Source organism: Salvelinus fontinalis, chromosome 15 (genome assembly GCF_029448725.1).
Source record: "Salvelinus fontinalis isolate EN_2023a chromosome 15, ASM2944872v1, whole genome shotgun sequence".
NCBI lineage: Eukaryota > Metazoa > Chordata > Actinopteri > Salmoniformes > Salmonidae > Salvelinus > Salvelinus fontinalis.
In genome coordinates this window covers 22112395-22128516 of record NC_074679.1, presented here as the reverse complement: position 1 = coordinate 22128516, position 16122 = coordinate 22112395, and the positions used below count along the sequence as shown (strand labels likewise).

Sequence of the window (16122 nt, the reverse complement as noted above, 5' to 3'; positions counted from 1 at the left end):
TGAAAGTCTATATTTCTAAGAAATTAAGTCATATATTTTTCTTTATTTTTTCAACCATTTTCCATTAAAAGAAAATTAGGAATAAGCAAATGAAGGCTTTCATTTCTGGTCAAACAGATGGAAGAGGGGTCTTGGAAAACAAATACCAGAAAAAGGTCTTAAAAGATATTAAAAATACATCAAAATACAATAATGTTGAAGTAAAACCCTGGCCAACTAATATCAACACATATTTTGTTTTGTATAAAATGTTCTGCCTTCTATAAGTTTATTAAACATTGCCTTTTGCCTTGATATTCAGTTACCAAAAACACACATATCTTTAAGATATTTTCTAATTTCTCTCCCTCATGAGTAGGGACGATAAGAAAAGTTCACAGAAGTAACAAGGTAGACCTATCAATTAGTTATAGTGTTTTTACTGATATAATTTTGTTTATGAATTGTGAAGTGATTAAATGTAAAAATTCTGTTACCAAATCGATAACGAAATTTCGGAAAATCGTTAATGGAATTTCTTCATTTGAATTGGCTACAATGGAAAATCCTAGTAGTCACAAACCACAGTTGGGACAGCACAGTACAGCACAGTAGAGTAGGGTAAAGAAAAGTATAGTTCAGTTCAGTACAGTACAGTACAGCACAGCACAGTAGAGTACAGTGCAGTAAAGAAAAGTAGAGTATAGTTCAGTAGCGTAATGTACAGTAGAGTTCAGTACAGCAAAGAAAAGTAGAGCATATTTCAATAGAGTATAGTAATGTAGAGTAGAGTTCAGTAAAGAAAAGTAGAGTATAGTACAGTGCCGTAGAGTATAGTACAGTGCACAGTAGAGCACACTAGAGTTGAGTACACTAATGTCCTGTATTGTAATGTACTGAACTCTACTGTACTGTTCTATACTTTACTGTACTCTACTGTACTGAACTATATTCTACTGTACTGTGGTGTACTATAATATACTGAGCTCTACTGTGCTGTACGTTGATGTCCAAACTTGTGAAACAAAGACATCTATGATTGGTTCAGATTTGGTCCGGTCTGGACCAACCAAATTTGGTCTTGCTTGAGGGCAGAGCTCATTAAAATAATAACCAGCGTGTAGAATAATACCCAAATAAGCAAAGGAGGATTTTGCATATTTATACCTTTGTGTAACTATTTAGGATACATCACCAAGAAGAGAATGACATTCATATACATAATTATGCATGTCTGTGTAGTACAGATCATGGACTCATGAAGAAATTACGTTACCGGGTGTAAATCCACTTCACATAATGTAGTTCAATAGCCAAAATAGATTTTTTCAAAGTCAATGTGTCATGTCATAGCTGACACCCCATTCTTTCTGCAGACATCTTTGAATTTTAATTCGGAGCAGATTTTTAAAAGTATTTGGGGAAATGTGGACATAAAAACTGAATGAGATTTTACCGAAATCCTGTTACCAAACTTTGGATGTGCACAGTTCTTCCATTAAATGTGTTTTGGTAAAATTTCCATTGTAAATTGTAAAAAACAAAAGGTCATTGTGCAGAGTTGTATGGGTTGTTGAACGTTGAAATCAATGTTTTTTGTTTGGTATATATGATTCTCAGCACAATTCTGTCACAGTGGAACAGGTATATGTGGTATAACTTTATGTACTTTACCACTGCAAACTATTTGTATTCCAAGAAACAAAAAATATGTATATGAATGTACCGTCCGAAAGCTGATCCTGGACCCGCGTTAAGAGCAAAACATTAGTTCGTTCTCTCTATTTTCCTGCTTTGTCCTTTTACCAGAGCAGAGGGGATCTCTGGGAAGCGGTGCTCATGACAACCAACATAAACAAGTAGCTATATTTATGCATTGGTTTCACAAAACGGGGTGCCAAACCCAAGGAAAGCTGCTGTCATTGCTTTCTGTGGGGACCAGTACTATGAAATAATTGGATCTATTTAACAAAGCATGGACGAAAGGTAAGACTTGAACTCTTTTCCATTTTGGCACAGGCCCCTTTGATATCACGAGTTAGTTGGAGCTGGGGACTCTCCCGAAACTGCTGCTGCCTCCCGCCATGCTTCATTGCTTGGATAAGTGGCTAGCTAGCTATTTTGTAGGTTGATGCTAGAAAGCAACCATTTATTGAAAAAGATATGGCAGTAAATAATTTTTATAACAATACCTAGCTAGTGTATATTGTTGTCGCTATGCTAGCTAACGTTGACTAACGTAACAGGGGGTTTGCTAGCACTAGCTAGCTAGAGAGTAAGCCCGTGTCACTGCGTATGCATGCAATACTGGGTTCATACGAATAAATAAAACATTGCATTCTTACAAGAATTGCTGCAACATTAGAGAAGCGGACTAATCAGTGGTTTAAGTCGAATTATTAGCTAGCTATCCTGTTGACAGTACGTTAGCTCTGCACTACTATCTGGACCTTTCTATGCACACAACTATTGTGGGCATACAGGGGGGATTGGGATACTGCTATAAGAAATATAGTTAGTATGGTATCGGGACCAGTGGCGATTTTAGCCCGTAAATCTCGGTGGGGCAAAACATTTTTTAAAGTGGGATGCATGCTAGCAAAGCCACTAAACAATACATGAATAGCACTATAAAGGTAACAACAAACTGTTGGGCCTACGTAAAGCTGTTCCAACAGCAGTCCTAACATCTTACCACTGCTACACCTGGCTATCAACAGAGCCATGTAGCATTTCGCTACACCCGCAATAACATCTGCTAAACACGTGAATGTGGAAGCCTTGTCTGGCAGCGAAACAGTTAATTCAGCCAATTTACTGCCTTAAAAAAAAGCATAGCTGATACGGCTGACTTGCTTAAACAAATGTGGTTTCTAATGACAGTTTAGATGTACAAACTATGGAATGGAATAAAGGGAGGACAAGCGGATAAGAGGCAATCCGTAATTTCGATTAAGACATTAATGAGCGAGCTAGAACGGACGTAGTCAATATAACTATTTGTTTAGCACTTTTGAAATGTACAGCGACAGTTCTTACAGTGTTCTCCCTGTACACCAATTCAGAACCGTAGGATAAATAAAGTGGGTAATAAGCAGACAATGAAAGCTCTTACAATTTTCTATGATTACATTTCTCTAAAACAGGATAGGGATAGCCTCCCTTTTTTTCCTTTTTTTCCCCCTTCAATTTTCGCCTAAATGACATACCCAAATCTAACTGCCTGTAGCCCAGGCCCTGAAACAAGGATATGCATATTCTTGGTACCATTTGAAAGGAAACACTTTGAAGTTTGTGGAAATGTTTTTTCTTTTTTTTCCCACCTTTATTTAACCAGGTAGGCTAGTTGAGAACAAGTTCTCATTTGCAACTGCGACCTGGCCAAGATAAAGCATAGCAGTGTGAACAGACAACAACACAGAGTTACACATGGAGTAAACAATAAACAAAGTAGGAAAAAAAAGAAAAAAGAGAATCTATATACAATGTGTGCAAAAGGCATGAGGAGGTAGGCAATAAATAGGCCATAGGAACGAATAATTACAATTTAGCAGATTAACACTGGAGTGATAAATCATCAGATGATCATGTGCAAGTAGAGATACTGGTGTGCAAAAGAGCAGAAAAGTAAATAAATAAAAACAGTATGGGGATGAGGTAGGTAAATTGGGTGGGCTATATACCGATGGACTATGTACAGCTGCAGCGATCGGTTAGCTGCTCAGATAGCAGATGTTTAAAGTTGTTGAGGGAGATAAAAGTCTCCAACTTCAGAGATTATGTGAATTGAATGTAGGAGAATATAACACAATAGATCTGGTAGAAGAAAATACAAAGTAAAAACCAACCAGTGTTTTTTTATCACCATCTTTGAAATGCAAGAGAAAGGTCACTGATAGGCTACAGCAAGTCAGAACAGTAGGTGAAATTAAGAGGGGTAAATAGACTTCCCAGTTGTTTTGAACTCACTGAAGTCAAGTTTTCGCAGTTCCAAGTTAACATGAGTCTTCAATATTCCCAGTTAAAAGGAACCACCAGCTTTCATATGTTCTCATGTTCTGAGCAAGGAATTTAAACGTTAGCTTTTTTACATGGCACTTATTGCACTTTTACTTTATTCTCCAACACTGTTTTTGCATTTTTTATAGCAAATTGAAAATGTTTCATTATTTATTTGAGACTAAATTGATTTTATTTATTTATTATATTAAGTTAAAATTAAAGTGTTCATTCAGTATTGTTGTAATTGTCATTATTACAAATTATATATATAAAAATCGTCCGATTAATCGGTATCAGTTTTTTTGGTCCTCCAATAATCGGTAACGGCGTTGAAAAATCTTAATTGGTCGACCTCTAATGTTTATGTCCAATGGCCAATGAGCACCGATACGTTTTATCTATAATTTCTCTTAATTATTTCTCTTCATATGACAAGGATTGAAAAGGATTTGCCAGTAGATTGTCGACTTGATTCATGATGATGATTGCTAGCGAAGATTCTGAAAGTTATGATGTTGACATGATCAGTCCAATCAAAGCTACTGTACATATAACGTGATTTGATGTCACTTTATCTGGGGCCAATGACCTTGAGCCTTCTTGGATGGGGCACTTCTAATGTAACTCTATGGCAGCACCCAAGGGGCTAGAATGTTCTAGCTCTACCCTTAGACTTGGCAGTGACGTAGTTTCTCCATGAGTGACAGAACACTGAGTCAATCATGACGCAGCGCTCTGTATTTTCTGCCTGCTTGCCCCACCACCACAGAAAGCATTTTGGAGCTGCCTTACTCAAGAAAACAAAAAAGAGACCATGTTTGTATCCGGCTTTATTAACTGAATGATATATATATTTTTTTACATTGTTTGCAAACTGATATGTGACACGTATTAATGCCAAAATAACATGTAAAACAGGCTAAAATGCTCAGCCCCACCTGCCCTGAATGACGTGTTGCCACTGATCGGGACACTGCACTGCTATGACAGTTCAGTGTTATGCTTTGTTATGCTTTTGTAAGTTTGTCCAACAATAAACAATGTAGCTACCTAGCTAACAACTTAGCTTGATGTGCATTGTTCATCAAGTCCTTAATCCTAATAACAGTTCAGCCATTATCCACATATTACTTTTCATCTCTAATGTAATGCTGTATTTCCTTTATATGTGCACAGCACACCAACACATCATTCCATGGTAGCTAGGTATAACCTGTGTAGGCATTACATTGTAGTGGTTCTGTAAGTACAGACAGTTATACTACATAGTACCACAGTTATACTACAGTAGTTATTTCACTGGTAGTCACTCTGATATGAATTAGGCCTATACAATGTAAATAGTCATTTTTACTGAAGTTCTAAACTGTTCAGCTATTTATGCGTAACACCAGTGAAAAGACAACATGGTGAGAGGCCTACTCAATAGTAACCATTTATTTGCAAGGGTGTCCTTAAATAATAGATATCTTTATTGCCTTAAGTTTTCAGATAAAGTGTGCAAAACTCTGTGGTTATCTCAAGGAAATATGTGAGAGAGAAAAACAAGTGAAAATTAGGAACCTTGAGATGTGGAGTGCATAGAAATTAGCATGAAGAACACTATCCTGACCGTGGCCCTCTGCATCAACAGATGGTAAGACTGAGACCGTACAGTGTGTCATCTGTCAGTGTAGCCACAGCTGCAGAGTTGGTATTGGGCATTGTTCATTTAAAAGGAGTATGATTCTCTGTAAGCTCAGAAAAATGTATACATACATTTAAAAATTGTGCATTATTGAGATCGAGAGCACATTTTATTGAACTAATTTTATATGATTCAGCAAATATCACTGTACAGTAAATATATGGTTGATGCTCATCCTCTAATTGAGCAATAATGCCCGAGGGGGTGTTGTATATGGCCAATATACCACGGCTAAGGCCTATTCTTAAGCACTATGCAACGCGGAGTTCCTCGATACAGACCTTAACTGTGGTACATTGGCCATATACCACAAACCCCTGAGGTGTCTTATTGCTATTATAAACAGGTTACCAACTTAATTAGAACAGTAAAAAGTCATTTTTTGTCATACCTGTGGTATACTGTCTGAAATACCACCGCTGTCAGCCAATCAGAATTCAGGGCTTGAACCACCCAATTTATAATGTCCCTTATGTATTGAAGGCTAGTTAATGTGCGTGCGTGTTCTTGATTTACAAGGCCATTTCACAAGACCATTTTGGGGGGAATTTCTAAAATATGATGCATGCACTTCAATGGCGTTCTTATTCGATTGCCTTAGTATATTGCTCTAATTGCCACAAACACTGTAGGAATATTTACACTAATTTGCTTGATGTAACAATAGTACACATTGTAACACTGCAGTTTATCACCACAGCCAAATGAGCAAGATGGAAAACAATGAGTGGGTCAGATTATCACTTAAAAGTCAACAACAGTGCTCAACAGCTTAATATCTAACTAAATTGGTTAATTATGACTCGTTAAATTAATTTACCAATATTGAGACAGTGAAGTGCTCCAGAGGTTTATATACACCCCCCCCAAGCAGTTGCTTTGTTTCTTTTTTATGCTTTGTATTAGTCATAAATGTTTGTAAACTCAACAAAAAAAGAAATGTCCTCTCACTGTCAACTGCGTTTATTTTCAGCAAACTTAACATGTGTAAATATTTGTGTGAACATAACAAGATTCAACAACTGAGACATAAACTGAACAAGTTCCACAGATATGTGACTAACAGAAATGGAATAATGTGTCCCTGAACAAAAGGGGGGTCAAAATAATCAAAAGTAACAGTCAGTATCTGGTGTGGCCACCAGCTGCATTAAGTACTGCAGTGCATTTCCTCCTCATGGACTGCATCAGATTTGCCAGTTCTTGCTGTGCAATGTTACCCCACTCTTCCACCAAGGCACCTGCAAGTTCCCGGACATTTTGGGGGTAATGGCCCTAGACCTCAACGTCTGATCCAACAGGTCCCAGACGTGCTCAATAGGATTGAGATCCGGGCTCTTCGCAGGCCATGGCAGAACACTGACATTCCTGTCTTGCAGGAAATCACGAACAGAACGAGCAGAATGGCTGGTGGCATTGTCATGCTGGAGGGTCATGTCAGGATGAGCCTGCAGGAAGGGTACCACATAAGGGAGGAGGATGTCTTCCCTGTAACGCACAGTGTTGAGATTGCTTGCAATGACAACAAGCTTAGTCCGATGATGCTGTGACACCGCCCCAGACCATGACGGACCCTCCACCTCCAAATCGATCCCACTCCAGAGTACAGACCTCGGTGTAACGCTCATTCCTTCGACGATAAACGCGAATCCAACCATCACCCCTACTGAGACAAAACCGTGGGTTTGTGCCCATAGGTGACTTTGTTGCCGGTGAGGAACTGTCCTACAAGCCCTCAGTCCAGCCTCTCTCAGCCTATTGCGGACAGTTCGAGCACTGATGGAGGGACTGTGCGTTCCTGTTATAACTCGGTCAGTTGTTGTTGCCATCCTGTACCTGTCCCGTAGGTGTGATGTTCAGATGTACCGATCCTGTGCAGGTGTTACACTTGGTCTGCCACTGTGAGAACGATCAGCTGTCTGTCCTGTCTCCCTGTAGCGCTGTCTTAGGCGTCTCGCAGTTCGGACATTGCAAGTTATTGCCTTGGCCACATCTGCAGTCCTCATGCCTCCTTGCAGCATGCCCAAGGCATGTTCACGCAGATGAGCAGGGACCCTGGGGATCTTTCTTTTGGTGTTTTTCAGTCAGTAGAAAGGCATAACTGTGATCTTAACTGCCTACCGTCTGTAAACTGTTAGTGTCTTAACGACCGTTCCACAGGTGCATGTTCATTAATTGTTTATGGTTCATTGAACAAGCATGGGAAAACACTGTTTAAACCCTTTACAATGAAGATCTGTGAAGTTATTTGGATTTTTACGAATTATCTTTGAAAGACAGGGTCCTGAAAAAGGGACGTTTCTTTTTTTGCTGAGTTTAGTTGATTTGTAAAAACTACTGTGTTTCATTCATCTAGTGTGCTAAGACTTAATTGTTAAGCAGTACACCAACTATGAAAATGTGCCATTTACATTCAGATGTGAACATTTTACTAGACTAATTTGTTGTTTGTATTTTGTAGCAAAATGCAGCCTGTTTTTCCAATGAGCAGAAAACAATACGACCACACACCCTTACAAACGATGCTATCATATATTACCGCAATCATGATCATTTGTGACTTTATTATTATCTTTGAATGTAGAATCAGTGCAAATAGATAACGTTTATTTAGCAATGTTGATCAACAAAAAGTAGTCTTTTTGTGTGGCAATTGGTATTCTTTTGAAGAAAAGGCCTGGGATGTTAGAGTTCAACCCAGTGCCCTTAACTGCACCATTAGACTGACTGCCCTAATCTCAACTCCAATTAAACAGTCTGGCTACCCAGATAATTGATTAAAAGTGTTTGCAGGCAGAATACATGTGGTGACTGACTTTCTTGTGTTTGGACACTTTGGATCTCACAAGCTCTTATTTCCATGTCTGCCTGTGTTTGCAGAGCATGTTTAATCAGTTTTATCGCACTGAAGAAATATCCTATGTATACAATTACCAAGATAATATGAAATGACGTGCACTATGTGAATTTTTCTGATAGGGACCATATCCTATGATTTTGGATATTGTTGAACTTTGCATTGAGCAACGGTTCAATAGTTAGGATAATTGCTCACTTTGAGAAGGACATTTTCTAAATGAATATTGATGTATAGACCGTGTTTTTCCTGTTTTTCACAGGTTCGATGCTTGAATAGAATTTCCAGATTCATGGCAGCGAGGCGGAAAAAAGGTATTGACGAGGTAACATAGTAATTAAATAATCTCTGGAAATTATAAAATAGTACATTCGAAAATACATCTAGGCCTAACCTTTGATTAGAATAAGTTGACTCATGAATAAAGGAACAGACATGAGGGCACCCTAGGCTATGTTTAATTCTGGCTGTTGTAGTAGTTTTGTTATTGCAGGGTGCCCTATGTTCTGTACAATTTATTTTATATAATGGACGCCTGTTTATATGAATAAACAGTTTACCAGTGTAAAATAGACTTAGGGAAATGTATACCAGATAGTGTATAATATCTGAAGATTTGCCCAAACATATTTTACTCACACAGTATGCTCTTCTCAATGCACATCTTAGCTCTTTCAAACTGTGTTTTCAGCTTTGGAACAACAAAGAAAAGTAGACATTATGCCGAGCAAATCTGTAGAGCAGTATACATTTAACTGTGTATATGCAAGGTGTCTAATCGTGGCTTGTTCCTTGGTACAAGCCATGTAGTTCAAGGCCATAGCTGCTTCTCCCTTCACTTAATGCAGTAATGCTCTTTCAGATGAAATGTCTAAGACATCTCATAATAACTTGGAGCATGCTGTCTAGAGCAGTCACTTGTGACTGTGTGCAAAACCCCCTCAGCTTGGCGATATTGTAATGAGCAAAATGGTACCGTCACTCCATTATGCATACAAGCCATTGCTGGCAGTGTGCATGTCCCTCAGGCTACAGCATTCATTAAGGGAAGCTTACCGGGCTGAAAGCTGGAGACATGTGATAACGGGATATGATTTTCATATTTAATACATTCCTTGGAAGAGCACACGCGTGCCGCAGATTGATAGAAGAATCAATTGCTACTTTAGTGAAACACTTTCTACTTTGCCCTGCAGCTACCGATGGAATCACTCAGCCAAGAAATGAACTTTTCTTCTTTTTTACCTGCTTTGTGGATCTGCTGGGCAGAGCTGCATGGTTTACAGTGAATGTTATTAAGCAGCTAACTGTTTGGTATTTAAGACTCTTATCAGAAAAGAAACAGAAGCCATGCTTTTTATTATGTTTGGAGGGAGATTTTTTTTTTTAGCTTTCTCTTCCCCCCTCAGTGCCATAGCAGACAGGAATCGCAACTTGCGCAGAGGATTACTTATAAGATTAAAGTTAAAACATGGATCATGTAACATTCTTCTCAATTAGGGATTTGAAAATAAATATGACCTTGATCCAAATAAACAATGTTTTAACAGAACAAGTGATACTTTTAAAACACTCAGTTGTTTTTTTATTTATTTTTTAAAAAGCCCTTATAACCAGATTTGCAAGTGTTGCATTTAAGGAGAATAAACTGAATAATACAGGCAGAAAATTGTAAGAGCAGCTGCTTGTGAATGGAGGGTATCCTTGACCATTTGATGCTATTTTGCCAATCTTTTCTAATTGTTAATAGTACTTCATATGGTATTTTGATTATATCCCAATTTAATTATAATACCATAGCCATTGGAATTTGCATAGCTGAAATTGGAAGGGGGACTGTGACTAGAAACATTTTGCTCTTGAGGATTTTATTTGAGCATAATGATATCAAGTAGCAGTCAATTTTCACTTTAATGAGTTACACAATACACTTGCATCCCTAACAAAGGATCTCCAACAATGCCTTGCTATTTATTAGCATTTTGTTATTTGACATTGAGTAACCATGAATCTACCTGTATGCACCTGGTTATTTCCTGTTTTTCAGGGAGATGTATTACATGGCCATCCTCGGGGTGATTCCCCCTTTCCACATGCCAGGGGTTTATACCAACCATCTGTAATCTTCATGGGTCGGCAGACTTCCAGAGAGTCCACGGTTGAAGATGCCACCATAAGTGTACCCTTACAAGAAGCCGAGCATCATTCGCCCCAATCATCGCTCACGTGCCTCGGAACACCGGCAAAGTGGCCTTTTGAAGGACTCCAAAGTTTCCAGAGAGGTTGTTGCCGACAGCGGAGCGCGTTTATCAGATGACATTTCAGACTCAAACGATTCCCCCGACGGCTGTAATTTGAGTGACAAACATGAAAGGATGGCGGCAGTGGTTCCATCCAGCTTAACAGCCAGCGCCGGTGTGCCTTTTGGAGGTGATTAACAACCTCCTACACCTCGAGTGACCTTGACGAGGCCTGAGAAGAATAGACTATCATCCCAGCAGTATCAGCCATATGTCTGACAGGAATTCACCTGCAGAATACACTCGGTAGAGGGTCTGCCCACCAGGACAGCATAAAAAAAGAAGTTGGAGAGAGTCTTGCAAATATCACCGACTCAAACTGACTTGGGAAAATAATCTCAAGATGTGCTAGGTTAGTGATCTTATTCCTGAAAGAAATTACATACTAGAAGATATCCAGACTGTATGTTCTCCATTGTTTCACTGTACTCTCTAGTACTTTATTTATTAGCAATTTGATTGAAATGTGTGTTATTTTTTAAGAAATTGCTAAAATAATTTGTATTATATTCTAGTAATAATGCTATATATACACACAGTGATTTAAATAGCCTGTTGTGTATGGGTTTTCAGAGCGGAGTGAACACCTCGGTATATCCAGTTCCAGTGGGGATGGCAGTGACCTGTCAATCTCCCCGACGGAGTCTGACCTGGCTGAGGTACCAAAGGTGCCACAGAATGTCGTCTATGTAGACGGCCATAGCAGGAGGACAGACAGCCCACCAGAGGAGTGCTACACCCAGGGACAGGGATCTCCACAGCATCAGCATACACAGTCAAGAATCACTTGACACTCCAGAGCCTAGGAACAGATCTGAACCAAGTAGAGAATCCACGTCTTAAGAAATACCATCGGAGAGGTATGTATGAGTTACATTACGTTACAAGTTTTGCCTTATACTGGAAATAACGTGAGCTGTCAATTAATTTGATGAAATTCAATTGAGGCAACCCCTTATATCAGCCATCATAACAAACACTGTTCTTTTCATTGTTGATACATTTTGCTACATTTTCTTCCCAGTCTAACTATCTGTTTAATTTGGGCAGTTTATTGTTGAGTGAATTAAACAGAGGGGCAAGCTAAAGCAGCAAAGCTACAGCTCTACTTTAGGATGTTCCAAAGTGGCCAAACTGAATTGGGCTGCATAAGTAGGCTGTACTGGGGATTATGCTCAAGACTGTTGACTTGTGCCACATCTGCAGCTGACAGAGAGGATGATGGGAGTCACGCTCCACGCGACCCACCTCACTCAGTGCAGCTCAACAGCACGGGCCTTAGCCTCAGCGCAACTTATAGGGAGGGTTTAGGACCCGTGACAAACATTATTGCCATAATCCAAGATAATGCTGTAACCAAGCAATTTTCTGCTTGAGAGACCTTAGGAAGTCCGAGTGGAGGAGGATATTTGTGGCTCCATAGAGTGTTCTGGAGGGTGGGCATGTGGACTGGCACTCACACTAAGAAATCCAGCACTTGGTGTCCTCTGATTTTAAGGATCAAGAACATTCATTTTAATGACGAATACTGGGATGGATTTCACTGTGAAGGGGATGTGCATTTCCGTCCATCAATCCAGACCTTTACTGTCCTCTGAAAAAGTCTGATTGTAGTCTATAGACCTAGCTGTAATATACAGCTTTCCTCTATATGTGTTATGATAGTTCTCAGTATACTGTATGTGTTGGTAGACTAGTAACTGTTGGGGGGGTGAAACTCAAATGTATATGTACAGTATTATAAACAACTGTAGCTTGTAAGTGATTTGGATTTTGCAATGCATTGTGTAGATTCCTCATTGCATAGGCCTTATATTATCTTGTATTTTACAAACGTTTTCCAAGGCCACACAAATACAGGCATTTTTGATAGTCCCAACTATTTTAACATGTATTTTTTATTTTTGTGGCAGATAAATTCATTATTTGGATGGAACATAAATCAAACTAACAAATTATTCTGCCCAGAAACTGAACAATTCATGTTTGTGTTTTGGTATTGTGTACTCTATTGAATTGTTCCACTGTGCCCTTTAGAGAATCTGTAGGGAGGTTGCTTGTGGTGGTGTTGATGGGGAGGGGAGAATCTGAGCTCTCCATTGTTAACATGGAGCCCTGTGTATGAGGGGAAAAACAAGGCTTTGATGTAAAGCTCAGAGCAGCCTGTCTCCAGCGCCAGGCCACCTCACTCAACGTCAAGGTTAGAGTTTATATCGCTCTACCCATTCAGCTCACAGGCAGGAAAACAAGCCGTGGCAATTCATTCCATTATTCCATTTTATTTCCTCCTGGGTAAGCGAGTAGAGAACAGAAATACACACTTGGTTTTCTTCAGTACTCCTAATAACGGCTGGAGTCTAGGCTTTCAAACAGGGATGTCGTGTTGTACTCATCAAATCAATGTTTATTAGTCACGTGCACAGGATATTGATGTAAAGGGTAGAGTGAAATGCTTACTTGCAAGCTCTCCTCAATGTATTACAATGGAGCAGTATAATTCTCAGTATTAAAAAATAAGTAATACAAATTAGTTTAAAAAAAAATGTGACGATTTAAATATGTACACAATAAGAATACAGTGCATTCGGAAAGTATTCAGACCTCTTGACTTTTACCACTTTTGTTACGTTACAGCCTTATTCTAAAAAAACAATAATATTTTTTTCCCCTGTTTAAACTACACACAATACCCCATAATGACTAAGCAAAAACGTGTTTTACAATTCTTTGCAAATTTATTTAAAAAGTATTCAGACCCTTTACTCTACTTTGTTGAAGCACCTTTGGCAGTGATTACAGCCTCGAGTCTTCTTGGGTATGACGCTACAAGCTTGGCACATCTGTATTTGGGGAGTTTTTCCCGTTCTTCTCTGCAGATCCTCTCAAGCTCTGTCAGGTTGGATGGGGAGTGTCGCTGCACAGCTATTTTCAGGTCTCTCCAGAGATGTTCGATCGGATTCAAGTCTGGATTCTGGCTGGGCCACTCAAGGACATTCAGAGACTTGTCCCAAAGCCACTCCTGCATTGTCTTGGCTGTGTGCTTAGCATCATTGTCCTGTTGGAAGGTGAACCTTTGCCCCAGTCTGAGGTCCTGAGCGCTCTGGAGCAGGTTTTCATCAAGGAAATGTTTTGGTACCCTTCCCCAGATCTGTGCCTCGACACAATCCTGTCTCGGAGCTCTACGGACAATTCGTTTGACCTGGCTTGGTTTTTGCTCTGACATGCACTGCCAACTGTGGAACCTTATATAGACAGGTTAGTGCCTTTCCAAATCATGTCGAATCAATTGAATTTACCACCGTTGGACTGCAATAAAGTTATAGAAACATCTCAAGGATGATCAGTGAAAACAGGATGTACCTGATCTCAATTTCAAGTCTCATAGCAAAGGGTCTGAATACTAATGCAAAAAAATGTATTTCTGTTTATAAATACATTTGCAAACATTTCTTTAAACCTGTTTTCGCTTTATCGTTATGGGGTATTGTGTTTAGTTTGCTGAGGATTTTTATCTATTGAATCAATTTTTAGAAGAAGGCTGTAACGTAACAAAATGTCAAGATATACAGTGCCTTGTTCCACATGTTGTATTACAGCCTGATGGATTACATTTCTATTTTTTTCTCATCCATCCAAAAAAGTGTTAAAACAAATCAAAATATATTTTATATTTGAGATTCTTCAAAGTAGCTACCCTTTGCCTTGATGATAGCTTTGCACACTCTTGGCATTCTCTCAACCAGCTTCATGAGGTAGTCACCTGGAATACATTTCAATAAACAGGTGTGCCTTGTTAAAAGTGAATTTGTGGAATTTCTTTCATTAATGCATTTGAGCCAATCAGTTGTGTTGTGACAAGGTAGCCCTATTTGGTAAAAGACCAACTCCATATTATGTCAAGAACACAAAGAGAAACAACAGCCGATCATTACTTTGAGACATGAAGGTCAGTCAATCAAGGAAAATTTCAAGAAGTTTTAATGTTTCTTCAAATGCAGTCTCAAAAACCATAAATTGCTATGATGAAACTGGCTCTCATGAGGACCACCACAGGAAGGAAGAAGGAGAGTGATGGAATGCTGCATCAGATGACCTGGCCTCCACAATCACCCGATCTTAACCCAATTGAGAGGGTTTGGGATGAGTTGGACCGCAGAGTGAAGGAAAAGCAGCCAACAAGTGCTCAGCATATGTGGGAACTCCTTCAAGACTGTTGGAAAAGCATTCAAGGTGAAGCTGGTTGATAGAATGCCAAGATTGTGCAAAGCTGTCATCAAGGCAAAAGGTGTCTACTTTGAAGAATATTAAATATATTTTGATTTGTATAACACTTTTTTGGTTACTACATATTTGTTCTTTCATAGTTTTGATGTTTCCACTATTATTCTACAATGTAGAAAATATTGAAAATATAGAAAAACCTTTGAAATGAGTAGGTGTGTCCAAACTTTTGACTGGTAGTGTATATTAACCTTTATTTAAGCAGGGAGTCCCCATTGAGCCCAGGGTCTCTTTTCACAAAGTATCCCAGCTTATGCAATTTCAAATACAAAACCAGTAAAATACAGCACAACACAAATATTCTGTAATCCATGGCTTCTGGTTGGGGTATGTACGTACAGTCACGGTGGGGACGACGTCCTCGATGCACTTAAACTGCATTGATAAAGCCAGTGACTGATGTGGTGTACTCCTCAATGCGATCGGAAGAATCCAGGAACATGTTCCAGTCTGTGATAGCAAAACAGTCCTGTAGTTTAGCATCTGCTTCATCTGACCACTTTTTTATTGACCTAGTCACTGGTGCTTCCTGCTTTAATTCTGGCTTGTAAGCAGGAATCAGGAGGATAGAGTTGTGGTCGGATTGGCTACCCTACCCTAATCAAATGGCTACCCTATTTGCATTGTGTGCCCCCCCAACCCCTCTTTTTATGCTGCTGCTACTCTCTGTTTATCATATATGCATAGTCACTTTAACTATACATTCATGTACATACTACCTCATTTGGGCCGACCAACCAGTGCTCCCGCACATTGGCTAACCAGGCTATCTGCATTGTGCCCGCCACCCACCACCCGCCAAGCCCTCTTTTACGCTAATGCTACTTTCTGTTCATCATAGATGCATAGTCACTTTAACCATATCTACATGTACATACTACCTCAATCAGCCTGACTAACCGGTGTCTGTATGTAGCCTCGCTACTGTATATAGCTTGTCTTTTTACTGGTGTTTTATTTCTTTACTTACCTATTGTTCACCTAATACCTTTTTTGCACTAGTGGTTAGAGCCTGT

The 16122-nt window shown here is 39.2% G+C and overlaps 1 pseudogene; it reads left to right on the top strand.

Annotated features, from left to right (window-relative positions):
• Positions 1 to 1588: 1588 nt before the first annotated feature.
• LOC129811545 (centrosomal protein kizuna-like) overlaps positions 1589 to 16122 on the top strand; it is a 29793-nt pseudogene continuing 15259 nt past the window's right edge.